General features: G+C 46.2%; 1 protein-coding gene across 3 annotated transcripts in view; it reads left to right on the top strand.

The window, feature by feature from the left end:
- The first annotated feature begins 657 nt into the window (after positions 1–657).
- DENND2B (DENN domain containing 2B) overlaps positions 658–16,848 on the top strand; it is a 110,242-nt gene continuing 94,051 nt past the window's right edge. The window contains exon 1 of one of the 3 annotated variants that reach the window (XM_060018448.1): positions 658–816. The gene's annotated coding sequence lies outside the window, so the exon portion shown is untranslated. Of the gene's footprint in view, positions 817–14,182; positions 14,363–16,848 lie in introns of those variants that run through there. The other 2 variants (XM_060018449.1, XM_060018450.1) reach the window with 2 other exon arrangements.

Below are 16,848 nucleotides of genomic sequence, written 5' to 3'. Positions count from 1 at the left end.
TGCTTTGGCACCAGCACTAGTACCATGAGTCCCTGCACTGGTTAAAGCCATCACCACGGCCTGGGCAGGCAGCAAGGTAAGAAGAGAGGCCAGTCCAGGCGAGCTCCAGGGAGGTGAATGCATTTCCGCCTCAGCTGCTGCCGGGGAAAATCCCAAGCGCACAAACAAGTCGAGGCAGTGCATCTGGGTCCTCCTACCCTCCCCTCACTCCAGGACCCAGAGGAAGGGCTTGCTTCCCCTCCAAGTGTTCCAGCTAGCTCCCTCCCCCCCTGACCAGGACTCTTCCAAGTTATAAAAAAAATGAGACACTGGTGGGGAGCAGAACAAGTCCACTCACTGTCTTCTCCCTTCTCCCCTCTGAGCTGTTGAAGCGAGTTCTCAGGAGCAGCCCAGAGCCCTTGTCTGACTGGGAGGGAGGTAGGAGGAGTGGAATGCGTGCAGAGACCGAGCTGATCAAAAGACAGTGCTGTTTCGTGAAAGCCTCCCAGAACTGAGGGAGAGAGAGGGAGACAGCGAGGGAGGGGTCGGGGGAGAGAAAGGGAGGGAGAGAGAGAAAGGGAGGGAGGGAGGGAGAGATCGGGAGCGAGCGCTGGCGAGAACAGGGTCTCCATGACGACTGGCCTGGCCGGCCAGCAGTGCTCCGCTCATTTGGCTGGAAGGAGCGCCACGAAAGGTCAGAGGAAGGAGCCGTGGGAAGCTCGCAGCAGGTATCCGAGCCGGAGCGAGTGGATTTGGGGGCCCTGGGCTCCCTAACAGACTGTGGTGTGAGCCAAACTGCTGAGAATGGAGTGGGCAGGAAAGCACCGGGACTTTCAGGTAAGGTCAGCTCCAGGCTTGGATTGTTTTTCCTCCTTTCCTGGCCAGTCTTGGGCTGTTTTCTGGGAGGCAGGCAAGTGTCTGTACTCTGTGCTCGGGGTTTGGGGCTCAGGAATGATGTCATGCTCCAACAGTTGGATTCTATTAGCTTAAGGAGGAGGGAAACAGCCAATTTTCTTGACTTTGCAGATCTAGCTGATCTCACTCTTACTGAACCTGAGGTGTTTAGACTTCACTATAGGAATCATCATCTTACTTTTATTTAGCACAAAGTCTCAGGATATTTTACAGGAAGGGTCTTTTATGTAGAAAAATGAGTTATCATCACTCCAGCATTGTGTTTGTAGTTCTTACGTGGAAACTCCAGTGTCTTTTGAGTGGCTTGGTTTGTTCTAGTGAACACTGTCTGTTTTGTCTCTTGGTGCTGCTATGTCTGACCTAATGAAAAAAAAAAAAAAAGCTAATTAACTCAGCTGGGAGCCTGTGGTGAGCTCCAAGTCTCTCCGGAGTAGTTATTAGGACAGAGGGACTGTCCTAGGGATATCTGAACCGGGGTTGGTCTCTCTCTCTGGCCCCCAGGTAGCTTGGTAAGAAGCAAGCTGTCCTCCTTCATTAATAAAGTCCATCACAGGCTTTCCTTAGAAAATACATGGGGTGGAGGCAGGTGGTGTCTGGGGGCTGGGGGACCTGCAAAGAGGTTTTTCTTATCCAGATATCTCAGAGTGAGCTGCTGCTAAGAGCTAGGTTACCTGAGGAGACATGAAGTGCTGTGGTTGTGCTGAATGGATTCCTTGGTTAATATTTTAACCAACTCTCAGGGCATGCAGTGTCCATGCCGCACGCCCCTTCTACACTGTCCTATGTTTCGGTAAAACTTGTTCTGACCTAGAGGACTAGTGTGTGGTGAACTCATTGTGGCCTAGGAGAGGAGACTGTTCCAGAAAGGCACTTTCATAGGTGATGAGGTAGCTAAGGTTGTCAGTGATCTTATCAGGAGGGTTAACGCAGTGGACACTCCCTGCAGTGGAGACCCATTGGGATGTGCTTCCGCTTCAGCCATGTTATATCTTAAACTTACTGCTGGGCCTCAGGAAACTTGGTGGGTGCCTTTGGTTTCTCTGTGGGATGAGGGAACAGCTGCCATCCTGGCTCTTTGGTTTTTCTTCTTGAACTTTCTGAACAGAATGTCTTTTGTACTCTGGCAAACAATGAGGGGGGCCTTCTGATTAACTTCGGGTCAGCTTGCCAATGAAAGCACTGGCCATGTCCCCAAGCGGGCTCCCTGAATGTGGACATGTGTACATCATTGTTGTGGCCTGAGGCTCCATAAGGGTGAACTCCATGGCCCTGGACCTCAGACGGGCCGCTTCTAAAGTGATGCCTCCTTTCACTGCACTCCAGGGCTCCTCTGCTTGGTTGACACCTCGGTTAACTGGGGGGATGTGGCATGGCGCTGTTGGCTGGGACTCAGTTTGGGGGATGTGAAGAGGAGGCCTCTCTGAGTCAGTGGCCCCTTCGGTGGACAACGCAAATCCAGGATCTCAGTTCTCCTCTACTCGTGTGGATGTGTTTGGGCAGCTCCTCCAATTTTATGGTCCCCGCACGTGTGAAGAGGGCTAGCAGATGATCTTTCTTTTGGTGTAGCAGAATGAATAATGGATTTGGGTTTAGGAGACGTGAACCGTGGCCAGGTTCTGCTACTTACCATAAAGGTAGCCATGGGCAAGACCCTCAACCTCTACGACCTTCAGATTTATTGGCTGTGAAATGGGGATAATGATAATAGCTCCTTCATAGGACTGTTGCGGGGAGCAAATGAAATAATTTCCATGAACGTAGTTTTAAACAAGTCAAGTCCTATATGATGTAAGATGTTATGAATTGACACTTGATGGATGGTCCCTCTTTCTTCTGGAAAGTCACTTTGTTCTGGTTTTCCCATTTATAAAGTCCCTTCTTCTCTTTTGCATTTATAAATAAAAATGAGAAAATCCTTTTAAAACTTCTTCAAGATGTGAAAAGAAACAAATAGTGCTTTCTTTGGGTTGGGAAGTTTAGTGATGTTCACTGTAGACTTTGAGCCATAAATGATCCTTCAGAGATGAAGCTTTCCTTGGGTCACCTGACTCACATGTTTTAGTATGGAGGAGAGGGATTCCAAGAGACCCTTTGCTTTTCCCACAGCTGCCTGGCGCTTACGGAGTCATAGATTTTAGAAGCTGGAAGAGAGGCTACTGGTTGCCAGGGCTGGTTCCCTCATCCTGTTAGGTTCTGCTGGGGAAACTGTTGCGAGTGAGCAGGGAGGCCTTTCTCCTCCGTTTTGGGTTTGAAAGGCAGGGTTCTAACTGGCAGGAAGTGTTATTGCTCTGAAAGGTCCTTGGGGGCTAGGCAGCTCTTTTAGGAACCTGTGGCTACAGCTTAGAGGGAAATAAGAAAGAAACAAGGAATTGGGAATTCCAAGGGCAGAGATACTCGATATGCCGTAGGACTGTGCAAGGAACAGAATAGCAGGGGAGTGGAGCCTCTGGGCAAGGGCGTCCCAGCTCTGTCCTCAGAGACTCAGGGAGGCTCCTGGCATACTAGGTGGGAACACGGGAAAGGGCCGGCACCCCACCTGCAGCCGCAGCTTTTGTTGTAGGGCAAGGGCACACCTGCCAGCCAGGCCCTGGAGTAGTGCCTTGGAAGAAGCCCCTGAACAGACAGATTTTTTTTTTTTTTTTTTTTTTAAAATAACGGAGCCTTTTTTCCAGGTGAATCTTGTCACAGCAGCCTCTCCAGCCTGAGGGGAAGCTGTCCACAGCTTAGCTTGGGGCTGCAGCTGTTCCCCACTCCTTGTCAGTCCAGTTTCCCAGAGCTGAGTCACAAATCGGATCCCTCCCTGTTCCTTAAGGATGAAAAAGTAACATTCCTGTTCTTACTCCCTCTCTCCCCCTTCCTTTACGCCTCTTCCTGCACTCTCTCCCCCTGGGCTCCTTCTCTCTGTAAAATTAGAATAATCAGTTACCCAGGGAAGTTGCAATTCTGAAATACTTTGGAGGACAGGCCAAGGCCGTCCTCAGTTCTGCTGGCTCTGCCCCTGTCCCTGGAATGCAGGGCTTGGGTGTACCATTTGGACGGGCACCACAACTCCAGATATCACAGCCACACTGCTGGCCCGGGACTAAGAGAGGCTGCGTCCCGTCCCCACCTCACCTGATTCTAATGACTACTTCCGGGAGGTAGGAACCTGAGACAGGTAGAGGGTCTGAGTCCTGGGCTGTCCAAAGCACCTTCCTGCAGGCTGGCAGGACTGAGAGGCTGAGAGCATGTCATCCTGTTGCTTCTCTTAGCTGTTACCTGTCACTGCCCTGGAGACTCCTGATTTCTCATGTTGGGCCCAAGAGAGTTTGCTGAGGCAGCCAAGCAAAGGGAACGTGTGTGGAGCCTGGGGGAGGCCGGGCAGCAGCCCTGCACGGCTTTGGCTTGTCTTCCTTCTGTCCCTCCACCTTAGCTTGGGAGAGCAGGCTGTAGGGAGGGGGCCTCGCAGGAACCATGCGAAAGTGGAAAAGGGGCCAGGAGGGCATGAAAGAAAAAAAAAAGACCACCTGGCATGGTCTGCAGAGAGTTCTCTTTCTGTGGGAAAACTTGCACTAGTGAGTGACTTCTTCTGGGGGTGGGGAGGGAGACTGTGCATCTCTTTTATGCTGGGGAGAAGCTGCTCTGTGCACCTGTCCCAATAGGTGGGTGGGGTGAAATGCGGGTGTATCCATCTGAGGGGAACATGCCACGTGATATATTGTCTGATAGAAAAAATCCAGGGTCTCTGTTTCTAGCCATGGGCCCTAGAAAACTGGCCTGCACGTGTGTATGTGTGTATGTGTGTTTTGAGGGGAGAGGAAGATGCTGAATGAGTCTAGACTACCTTATTGAAGGATTTCTCCAAAGATCCCTTCTCATTTTTTTTTGGCTCAGGTATACTGCTGTTGAGGGGCTGTTGAAATGATCACAATACTCTTCTCTGAAAACTGCCTGAATCTTAGATTGCACTGTCTCTATAAAGGGTGAATTATATGCAATCAGGATATGAAGCCTTCTTAACCAAAGCTGACCTGTTCCTAAGAGTTTGTCATGAAACCACCTGTTTCTCAAAGATCCAGACTCTTTTTCTGTGTGACTTGTCACTGAAGGGATTTGTATGTGAGCTGGAGATTGGCCAATAGGAAGCGTCACAGTGGATGAAGGACTATTTGAACCTGGGAAAAAGGAGATAAACATAGGGTTATGGGAGATAAGATCTGAAGCAGTAGGAAGATTACTAGAAGGAACAGGAGAGAGGCCCTGGGAGGGGGATTGAGGAGAGGGTAGTTGTCAGGGACAGGAAGGGTGATAGAGGGTGTACCTGGGCTGACCTAGGAGGCCTTCGTGATACAGCAGAATGCCGGCCCGCCCCCAGGGGCTCAAAGAAACAGTGTTGTGTAGATCCTAACAAGCACTGGGAGGGCAGGAGTGGGTGGGAGCGGCTGGCACTGCGGTCAACACCCCTGTTCATTTGCTCTTTGGGCCCAGAGACATCTCTGGTGCCCATATGTTCTCTTGGTCTGTTTACCCATTTAGTCAGTGAATACAGAGGGTCTGGGCCAAGAGCTGGGGAGGATCTAAAAAAGTATCAAGTGTGGGATTTATCCCATATATATATTGTATTACTTGTTGTAGTATAGTTATTTCCTCCCCAGTGTGAGCCTCTGTCCGTGTGACTGAGAAGAAACACAGACCTACTGAAGTTTTAGGTTTTGGTGGTAGGGTTAATGGCTATCTCATGCGTTAGCCTGGGAAAAAGGAAGAGGGTCCAACTCTTAGACTCTGATTTGAAGCACTGTTTGAGTAATGGGAGAGAGCCCACTAAAGGACTGGAAATAGGAGGAGGGTGTTTGAGGCTTCTCTGACAGTGTCTGACCCTGGTGCGTGTGTGCAGGGGGTGGGGAACGGGAAAAGGGAAATGGGAAAATTGGAAAGAAAACTATAAAGTCAGCTAGTTTCTAGAACTCTTTAGATTTGTTTGAGGAACTGATTTTGGTATGTTCATTCATGTCTTGGAACACAGGCTCCCTTATGGAGTTCTGACAACTGAGTTTTATAGATTGCTTTTAAGTGAGTCAACCTGTAATGTGTTTGTTCAACTCTCAGTGACTATTAGATATTCAGTGAGTGTATGGTGCTGCCTTAGAGCAGCTCTGATGGAATTATTTGCACATAATGAGAGTATCTTACATGCAGTGTAGTGAAGTGATTAAGGGCTGGAACTCAGGGGTCATATAAACACAGGTTTAGAATCTGACATTACTCTTTACTAGCTGTGTGACCTTGGGTAATTTATCTAATCTCTCTGAGTCCCAGTTTTCTGTAAGGCATCTGTAAAATGGATATAATAATAACTCTTAGCTTGTTACAGTTGTGGTGAGGATTGAATGAAATGATACATGTAAAGCTCTCAGCCCAGTGCCTGGCACACAGTAAATGTTCAGTGCTTTCCATTATTATTATCAACTTGGAGCAGCTCTTTGAAGAGAGTAAGGCTGGAATCTCTTAATCAGGTTGGGGTTACTAGGCTAGGAAAGTCAAATCATATTCTTCTTTTAGAAGGAGTGTATACTTTGTACTTTATTCATCTCTCTGTCAAGACCCCAGGAGAGTTTCTGACGTGGTCCTTCTCAACCCAGCTTCATAGGCTCAGCTGTACCCTCTTGTAGGATGCTTACCCTTCATAGTCATGGGAGTCTAGAACTGCTTCTTGCTTGCCCCTTTCCTACAGGCTGGCCCAGGTAGGACCTTGAGGTCCCCCTTAACGCAGCATTGGAGGCCCTTCCCAAGCTGCTCTCAGTGCTCTGGACACTGGCTACCCTAGCACTCCTCAGCTCTGCTTCCATGAATTCTATCCTGTATCCTTCAAGACCCAGCTTAGAACATAGGCTTTGCAGCCAGCTCTGGAGGTTCATAGTCTGGCACTTCGTCTTACTATCTGTGGACCTCTGGAGTTAACCTTTGTAAACCTTAGTGTCTTTATCTGTAAATTGGGAGTAATATTACCCATCTTAAAGATCTGTTGCAGGGGTTAAATGAGATAATTTACATAAAGCACTTATCTTAGTTTCTGGCACACATATGCTCTCAAAAAATGCTAGCTGCTGGGGCTTCCCTGGTGGCGCAGTGGTTGGGAGTCCGCCTGCCGATGCAGGGGACACGGGTTCGTGCCCCGGTCCAGGAAGATCCCACATGCCGTGGAGCGGCTGGGCCCGTGAGCCATGGCCGCTGAGCCTGCGTGTCCGGGGCCTGTGCTCCGCAACGGGAGAGACCACAACAGTGAGAGACCCGTGTACCGCAAAAAAAAAAAAAAATGGTAGCTGCTTCTGCTGTTAGAGATCTCTCCCTCCTAAGAACTTCTCTGCCCGCACACAGGAGTAGAAAGAGCCCTGGCCAGGTAGTAAGCAGATCTGAGCTTTAGTCCTGGCTCTAGCTACGACTTGCTGGATGACCTTGGGGAAGTAACTTGGCTTCTCTAGGCTTCAGTTTCCTCTTCCAGGAAGTGGGAGGTTTGGATTGAGTGTTTTCATTGACATTCTGACTTGACTCTTGATATGCATTATCTTATCTTTCCAACTAGATTTCCCTAAAGTCCAATGAAGCTAAGTAAAATATTTGATACATTTTATTTCCTCAGACTGACCAACATACTTAATTTATGCTTAAAAACATATTTGGGTAACTTTTTTTTTTAACCCCATCAGCTGGAGTCTAAGAAGCATTTTGCCTTGGTTCGTATAACTTGGAGACTGGGAACTTGTTCTCAGCTGCATAGGGCTCGGTTGCAACAACTTGCAGAGAGGCTCTAGCCCTTAGTAAGTTAGAAGGTCTCCCAGGTCATTAAGAAAGGAGGTGGTGGTTTCACTTAGTGCCTCTGGAAAAATTTTGGTCAACACATGTTTGGAGTACTCATTTGTTCTGCTGTAAAGACTTAGACCAGCTCTGTGAATAAATGCGGCCAACATTGTTTCCTTCTCTCAGTGGAGAAAACTGGCAGTGTTTTTTGACAGACCCTCTCTCCTTTAGAGTCTGGAGTGAGCCAGTTGTGCTCAGAGACAAACCTGTGTGTTAAGGGAAGAGCCATCCAATGAAAGAGTGATGTTTAGAGCCTGGTCGGGCTGTCGGGGTTCACATTCTGGCTCTGCCACGTCCAGCTCTGTTGCCTTGGGGAAGGTACTTAGCCTCCCATGCCCCAGTCCCTCTTCTATAGAATGGAGGTGGTAATAGTACTATTTCATAGGGTCGTGGTGAGGCCTAAATGTCAAGTGCTGAGAATAGCACCTCGTATCTAGCACTTTATGCAATGTGAGCCACTATAGTTATATTTATTATTCCCTTGTAAGCCAAGCACGCTTTATTTCTGAGTGGCTAGTCTGTCTGTCCAGTGTGTTCTGCTGAGAAATGTGAGGCGCTATCCCCTTCCTCCATGTCTTGGACAGATATCTAGTATCGGCAGGGCAGTAGTAAGTGTCCCCTGTCAGTTCAGAGGTCATAGCTCTTGTACCTTGCTTTTGTAAAGAATTATGTAAACCAGAGGGGGAATCTGGCGGAACAAAGGAGCATCTAGGTTGAAAGGACCCTCTCTGATGAGTAATGCATGTTCTGTGGCAGAGCCCTGGGCAAAAGAAGAAGAAGGGAAGTGGGCTGAGGGAGAGTGTAAATTCAGGGGCAGAGAGAGCTAGGGAACGAAGAGTGGTGACTATCCGAAGAGTGGTGACTATCCCCAGGCAAATGGTTGTGGCTAAGACAGTGAGCTGTATAAGAAGCTCCTGGCACTTTATCTTCCAGGAGACACGTTGTCTCCACAGCCCCAGGTGAGACTTGCCCCCGACAGTGAACACTGAGACGAGTCTCGGAGGAGCGGTGGATTGGGACGGGGAGGTTCTAACCTGTTCCTCACAAGAAGGAGTAGTACCAAGTAGCTTCGTGCATCTTATCTACAAGTGTAATTATAAAGAGATTTCCTTGTTCAACTGCAAGAAACAGGAACTTTTGCTGCCGTATTTAGCAGCATGTTTTAAGTCCCTCAAATCTCCTTTGAGTGCTACCAAAGCTCTCAGCTTTGTTGTTATCTCTTGTTGAGCTAGAGTCTGGGAAGGTCATATCAACAGTGCCAATTTATGGGCCTGCTGAACCCAGGCTGGCCTAGGGCAGAATGGGGAGTTCCTGGGAGTAGGTGCTTCACAGATTTTCCCTTTGAATGAGGCTGTTTATAATTTAAGGTTCCTTTTGCTTTAGAAGACCAAACTCTGTGGATTAGGGTCAAACATTTTATTTCTTCCGCAGTTTTGCTTCTGTAGGCTCCCAGAGGCAGGAGCTCAGTCTCTACAGTAGCTCCCTGTACAGTCAGGAGACGCTCAGCCTTGATGGTACTTTCAGCTACCAACACTATGCCTCACACTCCTTACTGGAGGTAAGTTTTCTTGGCACAGAGTTATGTCAGACTCCCCTACCTCATTTAGTTTATTAGCAATTTTTGACCTATTGTGTGTTCTGAAGGAGTGATTAAAAGAAGTGAAGGGCTTCCCTAGTGGCGCAGTGGTTAGGAATCCGCCTGCCAATGCAGGGGACACGAGTTCAAGCCCTGGGCCGGGAAGATCCTACATGCCGCGGAGCAACTGAGCCCGTGCGCCACAACTACTGAGGTCCTCGTGCCTAGAGCCCGTGCTCCACAACGAGAGAAGCCACCGCAATGAGAAGCCCGCGCACCACAATGAAGACCCAATACAGCCAAAAAAAAAAAAAAAAAAAGAAGTGAAGACCACAGTGTGTAGAAACCACACGTGGGGCCTTGTACTCATTTGTAGGGATCTAAGAATAAGAAGGTCAGACCCATGTGTACCTATACTTTGTCACTTGGCAAATGGATGCAAATAGGGAAAGGAAACTAAAGAACCTGACTGACCCTGACACCTATAAAGAAGTGTGGTATTTGAATGCAAAAGGAAAGTACCTGGGGTAGCTGAGTTGAACTTGGCAATGTCAGTCTGTGACTGACTGTCAGTCTGCGGTCTGTGACTTCACTAACTCAGAGAACTGAGGCTTTGGAATCTAGAAAGAGAGCACTGAAGTTTATTTTCTTTGCCCCCCTCTAACCCCCAGATTTACTCACCCCTTAGGGTTCCAACATAAGTGGAAATGCCAGATAAATTGCTGTTTTTGAAATGGAGTGGGCAGCACTGTCCTCTGTGGGACCCGGTCTCTCTGGGCTGTGAGTCATCACTGCTGCTCAGGATTGGGTTACCGCTCAACTGTGCTGGGAGAGCCAGCTGTGAGGATACTGGTGGTAAGAAGGGCGGTGGGTTTTCTTAACGCTGAGTAAGTGCCCAAAGGGAAGTGGCAGGGGTCAAATTAAAAAGAAAACAATGAGGAACAACTGGAAAATTTTGTTGTATTTAAATCTCATTAAATGGAAGTAGAAAAGCTTCTTTTTTTTTTTTTTTTTTTTTTTTTAAATCTCAAAACCCACATCTGTTTGGTAAACCCAGGTGGGTTTCAAAAGCAATGCTATCCAGACTCCTTTTCATCTGAAAAATACCCAAGGTCACATGTCTCCATAGCTTTGCTGGAAGAATTTGAGCCCTGGGAAGCTGTAGAAACTAAAGGAGAAAACCATGGAGTTACGTGTATTTTACCACAATAAGAAAAGTTAGTGGGGAGAAAAAGAAAGCTGTGGAGATTGCAACACTTATGACATCGTCCTGGCCCCGATAGCAGTTATTGTCAGTGGGGGAGTTGGGATGATTTATCCATTTGTGTTCCCTAAGGGTTTATTTCTCCCTAGCCCTTTCTCTTAATTTACATTCTTTCCTTGAGATCCCACTGAGGGGGCAGGGAGGGTGTCCAACTCTGCCTCTCTTGTTTAGAAACTTTTTATTTATTCATTCATTCAGTACATCTTTATTGAGTAGCCATCCTGTTCTAGGCACAGTTCTCTATGCTGGGGGTGTAGCGGTAACTAACACAGCAAAGTCCTTGTGTCATGGCGGGGCAGTAAGTAAAAAATCACACAAATCAATAAATGAGATAAAGATAGTGATATGAGCCATGAAGGAAATAATGGTGATATAAAAGAGACAGAAACAGGAACTTAAAAAAAAAATTATTTATTTATTTATTTATTTATTTATTTTGTGTGTGTATTTTTGGCTGCGTTGGGTGTTTGTTGCTGCACCCAGGCTTTCTCTAGTTGCAGCGAGTGGGGGCTGCTGTTCGTTGTGGTGTGCTGGCTTCTCCTTGCAGTGGCTTCTCTTGTTGCGGAGCACGTGCTCCAGTAGCTGTGGCATGCGGGTTCAGTAGTTGTGACTCGTAGGCTCTAGAGCGCAGGCTCAATAGTTGTGGTGCACGGGCTTAGTTGCTCTGCGGCATGTGGGATCTTCCTAGACCAGGGTTTGAACCTGTGTCCCCTGTGTTGGTAGGTGGATTCTTAACCACTGTGGCACCAGGGAAGCCCGAGAAACAGAAACTTGATAGCTATTTTCAAAAGAGAAGTTAGAGGAGACCTCTCTGAGAAGATGACATTTGAGCTGCAAGTTCAAGGATGAGAAGAAGCTGTGAATGTGAAGATTTGGGGAAAGTACATTCCTGGAAGAGGGAACAGCAAGGCAAAGCCCCTGAGGTAGGAAAGAGCTTGGCATGTTGAGAGAACAGAAAGTCATCATTGTTAGAATATAGGGGGCAGGTGGATGTAGGGGGGTATAAGATGGTAGAGGCTAGTTCAGGTAGAGCCTTTTGGCCATGGTAAGGAGTTTGGAAAACCAGTATGAGGGGTCTGTATTCTAGGTATGGCACAACTAGGGATAAAGTGTCAAAATATGGGGAAATAGAAGGGAGCTGGAGTGGGGATAGACACATAAATGATTAGCTAAAGGAAGTTGAATAAATATAATTCAATTCTGTATAATTCTTGGGATCAATATGTGTTTTAAAAATTTCTGTAGATTTTAGATTTGTGGTATATCATTAGTAGAATGAATGCTTACTCTATTCTAGACATTGTGTTTTACTAGGCGTTTTCACTTGCATCATTTTAGCAAATTCTCACAACAATCCATGAACGAATTTGTTGATATTCTGCTGTCTACAGCTGAGGAACTCAGACTGGCTAACTTGGTTAAAATCCAAATCTAAGTCTGTATGATTCCAAAGCATGTGCTCTTTCTATATCCCCACTCTGATGCCACCTCCTCTTAGTTATACAAAATAGTTAATGAGCATTTTTTTCCTGAATTGTTAAGTGTTGTTTACTGTCATGTTCTCCTTTCTGTCCATTGGAAGCTAGGATAGATTTTGGATGTTTGTGGGGTTGAGTGAGGTTTTTTTTTTTGTTTTTTTTTTCCATCTTTTTCTGAAAGGAGTACCAGGTTAAATATTGAGACTACCAGTGCATATCAAAACCTGGAGAGGGTGGGGTGTGTGACAAGACTTGGAAACAGCCTGAATCACCTCTCTTTACCTGGGTAGGAAGAGTGATCTTTCTGATCAGTACTCCACAAGTAGCTTATTAGATGTCCTATTATGATCCCCCCTATTTTGTAGTAAGAAGATGGAATTTGGTTTTGGAAAATTTAAGTAATTTGTCAGTAAACTAGCATTTGTAAGTAAACTCTGATTTTCTAGTTCACAGGTCTCTTTTTTTTTTTTTTGCGGTACGCGGGCCTCTCACTGCCGTGGCCTCTCCCGTCGCGGAGCACAGGCCCCAGACGCACAGGCCCAGCGGCCACGGCTCACGGGCCCAGCCGCTCCGTGGCACGCGGGATCCTCCTGGACCGGGGCACGAACCCGCGTCCCCTGCATCGGCCGCATCGGACCCTCAACCACTGCGCCGCCAGGGAAGCCCCACAGGTCTCTTTTAGAGTCTTCCAGTTTGCTGGCAATGTTTGAGGAAAGAAATTTGTTAGGCCATAACTTTCACTTGCTGGGAATTGAACATTGACTAGTTTCTGTTGGTAGACACTTCTATTTCAAGGGACTGATCCTGTTTTGGATTCTATAAATCAAGAGTGAGGATTCTGAAATGAAAATGTATAGGGTGTTTATAAACTTTCAGTCCTTGGTGTTCATGAGATCTGTGTTCAGCCTGGTTCACCGGCTAGATGGAATAGTTTGTGAAGGGCAGAGCAGGGTGAGATTGAATTTCAGATTTAACATGGATTCCTGACACACAGAGGAATTTCTTTTTTAAGTAATGGGATTCTGCTTTCCTGTTTCCCCTATCCCTGTCTGTTTTAGTAACTACTTTGCTTCTGAAGGAAAAGCTCTGTGGTTAGGAAAGACTCCTTGAGAGAATGCTTTTATCTCCAGCACTTCTTCACTGAGCCCGCACCTACCATGAGCAGCGACACACAGATGAGCTAGCGGGAGGCCGAAAAGATTGGTGGAGGTCAGAACTTGAAGTGTTTGAACCCTCCAGGAATTGGGGAATCGTTGTTCTTCTGAAAGCAGGAAAGGAACACAACTGGGTTTAGTTGGTAGAAAAGAAACCTATGAGACCATGTGGAAGATAGAATTGGAGTGGGAAGAAACTTGTCTGTCTTATTGGGTGTAACTAGAGAGGTAATATTCCAGTTCCCCAAAATTCATTTAAAGCAGACTGTAAGGGAAGGCTGGATGGTGGGGAGGGAGGGTCTGTGCTCCAGATGACAGAGCTCTCTAGGGCCTTAGAGCAGTGGTGTTCAGACGTGAGCTGCCCCCAGCTCACCTGGAAATCTTGTTTCTAGTTCAGTAGGTCTGAAGTGGGGCCTGAGAATTTGCATTTTCAACAGGTTTCTAAGTTGCTGCTGCTGCTGCTGGAGGTTAGGAACCACCGCTTAACAGGCTCAGCAGCTGAGATTCAAGTGAGGGTGAGAGTGCCAGATGTTAACTGGTGTGCCTTCTTCATTCACTTAGAATTTCATGTCTACACTTTAGAATCTCTTGGGTCACTAACCCCATAACATCAACAAAGCCTGGTCAAGGTTCGTGCCCTCTGTCCCTAGGACTCTTCTCACAATATTCCTGTCACCTCTGCATGAGGTTTTCAGCTGTGTGCTTGTCTCTAAACAGCTGTTGACTGATTTTTGGAAAATGCCTGTCCTGGGCACGTGATTCTTTTCGGATAGGTGACCTTAATGGCAGGATAAGCTCTCCCCTGCCCTTCAGCACAACTCCCTGGTTGGCAGGACTGTTTCGGGGACTGCAGGCAGGCTCAGCGTTGAGTGTGTTCTGTTGATTAGCCAGGTTTACACAGGACATGCCTGGGAGATTATCTCTCTAGCCCGGGAGTTGAATTTCAAGGGCAAAGTCCACAGTTGCCAGCTGATAGGCTGAGAACACCTGGACAGGGGGTTTCACTTGGCTTTCACTTAGCCAGGCCTCAGTGCCTCTTCCCACAGAGGTCAGGTTTTTTGCTTGTCTGCTGCCCAAGCAGGTAACTTCGGGATGCTTCTCCCAGAGCAGCATGGCTCCAGGCACTGCCCCTGGCTATCTCCTCAAGGACCTGTGACTTCAGGTGAGACATTAGACTTATTAGACACAAGCTGCCTTCTCTTCCGTGGAGTTCTCATTTCTTGATTCCCTGTGCTTGCTTCTCCCCTTGAGGGAGGATCTTCATCTCTCCTTCGTGGTCAGTGACGCTTAGATTTGTCCCAGGGCTCTTCTTTTCTTAGTTACCGTCGTTAGTCCAGAATTCTGCTTCAGTGTGGGAAGGGATATTAAAGGTTACCTGATTTACCTCTGCCCAACCTTTTTCATATCCCTGCACCCACAGAAAATGATGATTTTTGTAAGGTGCACTGGGATAAAAGGAGGAGGCTGCTGGTAACCCTGAGCTCTGGTGCTACCCCAGGGGTTGATGGAGTCTGCACAGCTGTAACCCATCCTTGGCATACTGATTGGGAACTCTGATCCGGTCCTAGGTGCATTAGAGCATAGCGGTGAGAAAACTGAGTGCCCACGGTGGCAGAGCTAAGACTGGACTCAGATCTTTTCACTGCTGCCGATTCAGGGCATTGCTGTATACACAACACAAGAACTGTGAGGTGTTACAGTTTCAGACTAGCAAGCACGCATGAAACTGTCTCAGGCTAATTTTTGTTTAAGAGTGTTTTCCTTTTTTTTTGTAACAAAAGCAATACATTTGCCCTAAAAACTTTTACAAAATAGAAAAATAAATAAGTCTGAATAGGAACCTATCCTGTAAACCCATGCCCCAGAAATATAATCATTGTTAACAGCTGTGTAACAATGGATTTTTTCTTACAATACATTTGTATATACATTGACTTTATTTTTACAAAAAATGATTATACTCTAATAAAAGAAAAGAAAAGGAAAAAAAAGCATTGGCGACAGTGTGGAGGAATTTAGAACCCTTATACATTGCTGGTGGGAATGTAAGTGGTGCAGTTGTTGAGGGACTGAATTCTTTTGGTTTCTCAAAAAGCTAAAACTTGCCATATGACCCAGCAATTCCACTCCCAGGTGTAAACCCAACAGAAGTGAAAACAGGAACTCAGGTACTTTATGCCAGTGTTCATAGCAGCATTATTCACTGTCCCATTATTCACAGTGTTCATAGCAGCATTTTTCACTGTCCCATTATTCACTGTTCCACAGGTGGAAACAACCCAAGTGTTCATCCATGAATGAATGAACGAAAATGTGGTGTATACGTACAGTGGAATATTAGCCGTAAAAGGGATGAAATTCTGATACATGCTACAACAGGGATGAACCTTTAAAACATTGTGCTAAGTGAAATAAATCAGATATGATAGGACAAATATTGTATGATTCTGCTTACATGAAATGTCTATAATAGGCAAATTGATAGAGACAGAAAGTAGAGTAGAGGTTATCAGGAGCCTGGGGAGAGGGGAGAATTGGGAGCTCTTGCTTAGTGGTTACAGTGTTTCTGTTTGGGAGAGTGAAAGAGGTTTGGAAATAGTGGTGATGGTCACACAACATTGTGAATGTAATTAATGCCACTGAATTTTAAACTTAAAAATGCTTAAAATGTCAACTTCTATATATATTTTAACACAGTAAAAAAAATGGTTGAAATTTCTTCTCTTGATAATTTACCTAGGCTGTTTTTCCATGTCAGTACATTAGTTTTAACAGCAGCACTCTGTTTCTTCAGGTGGATGTATCATAATTTATTTAACCAAACCTCTATTGATGGACATTTGAGTTATTTCCAGTTTTTCCTATTATAAACAGTGCTGCAATAAACAGCGGTATATAGCTGTCTTTGCCCAAGCGTTTGAGTACTTGTATTACCTTAGGCAAAATTCCTAGAAGGGAAGATCTGCTGATTAAAGCTTATGCTCCTTTAAAATGTTAGTAAATATTGTCAAACTTCTTTCCAAAGAAGTAGCATCAATTTAGTTCTCATCAAAAGTATATTATGGAAGGGCTTCCCTGGTGGCGCAGTGGTTAAGAATCCGCCTGCCAATGCAGGGGACACGGGTTCGAGCCCTGGCCTGGGAAGATCCCACATGTCGTGGGGCAACTAAGCCTGTGCGCCACAACTACTGAGCCTGTGCTCTAGAGCCCGCAAGCCACAACTGCTGAGCCCATGTGCTACAACTACTGAAACCTGCGGGCCTAGAGCTTGTGCTCCACAACAAGAGAAGCCACTGCAAGCCCGCATGCAACAAACACCCAAAAATAAATTAAAAAAAAAAAAAAGTATATTATGATGCCTGTTTCCACCACACCTTTGCCAACATGAGCGTTACAGAGTGTTTCAATCTTTGCCAATCTGATAGGTGAAAAAGGCTTTCTTATTGTTGCTTTATTTAGGATTTCTTTAATTATTAGTGAAATTGAATACCTTTTATGCTCGCTGGCAATTGTGCTTATTCTTATGTGAATTTTCTGTTCAAATACTTTGTTCAGTTTTGTATTTGGTCATTATTTTTTCTTGTAGATTTGTAAGAGCTTTTACATACGTATTACATTAGAACTCTTTGCCATATGTATTGCTGGTAT

The sequence above is a fragment of the Delphinus delphis genome, chromosome 8 (genome assembly GCF_949987515.2).
Source record: "Delphinus delphis chromosome 8, mDelDel1.2, whole genome shotgun sequence".
Lineage (NCBI taxonomy): Eukaryota > Metazoa > Chordata > Mammalia > Artiodactyla > Delphinidae > Delphinus > Delphinus delphis.
This window is presented reverse-complemented; position numbering and strand designations above follow the sequence as displayed.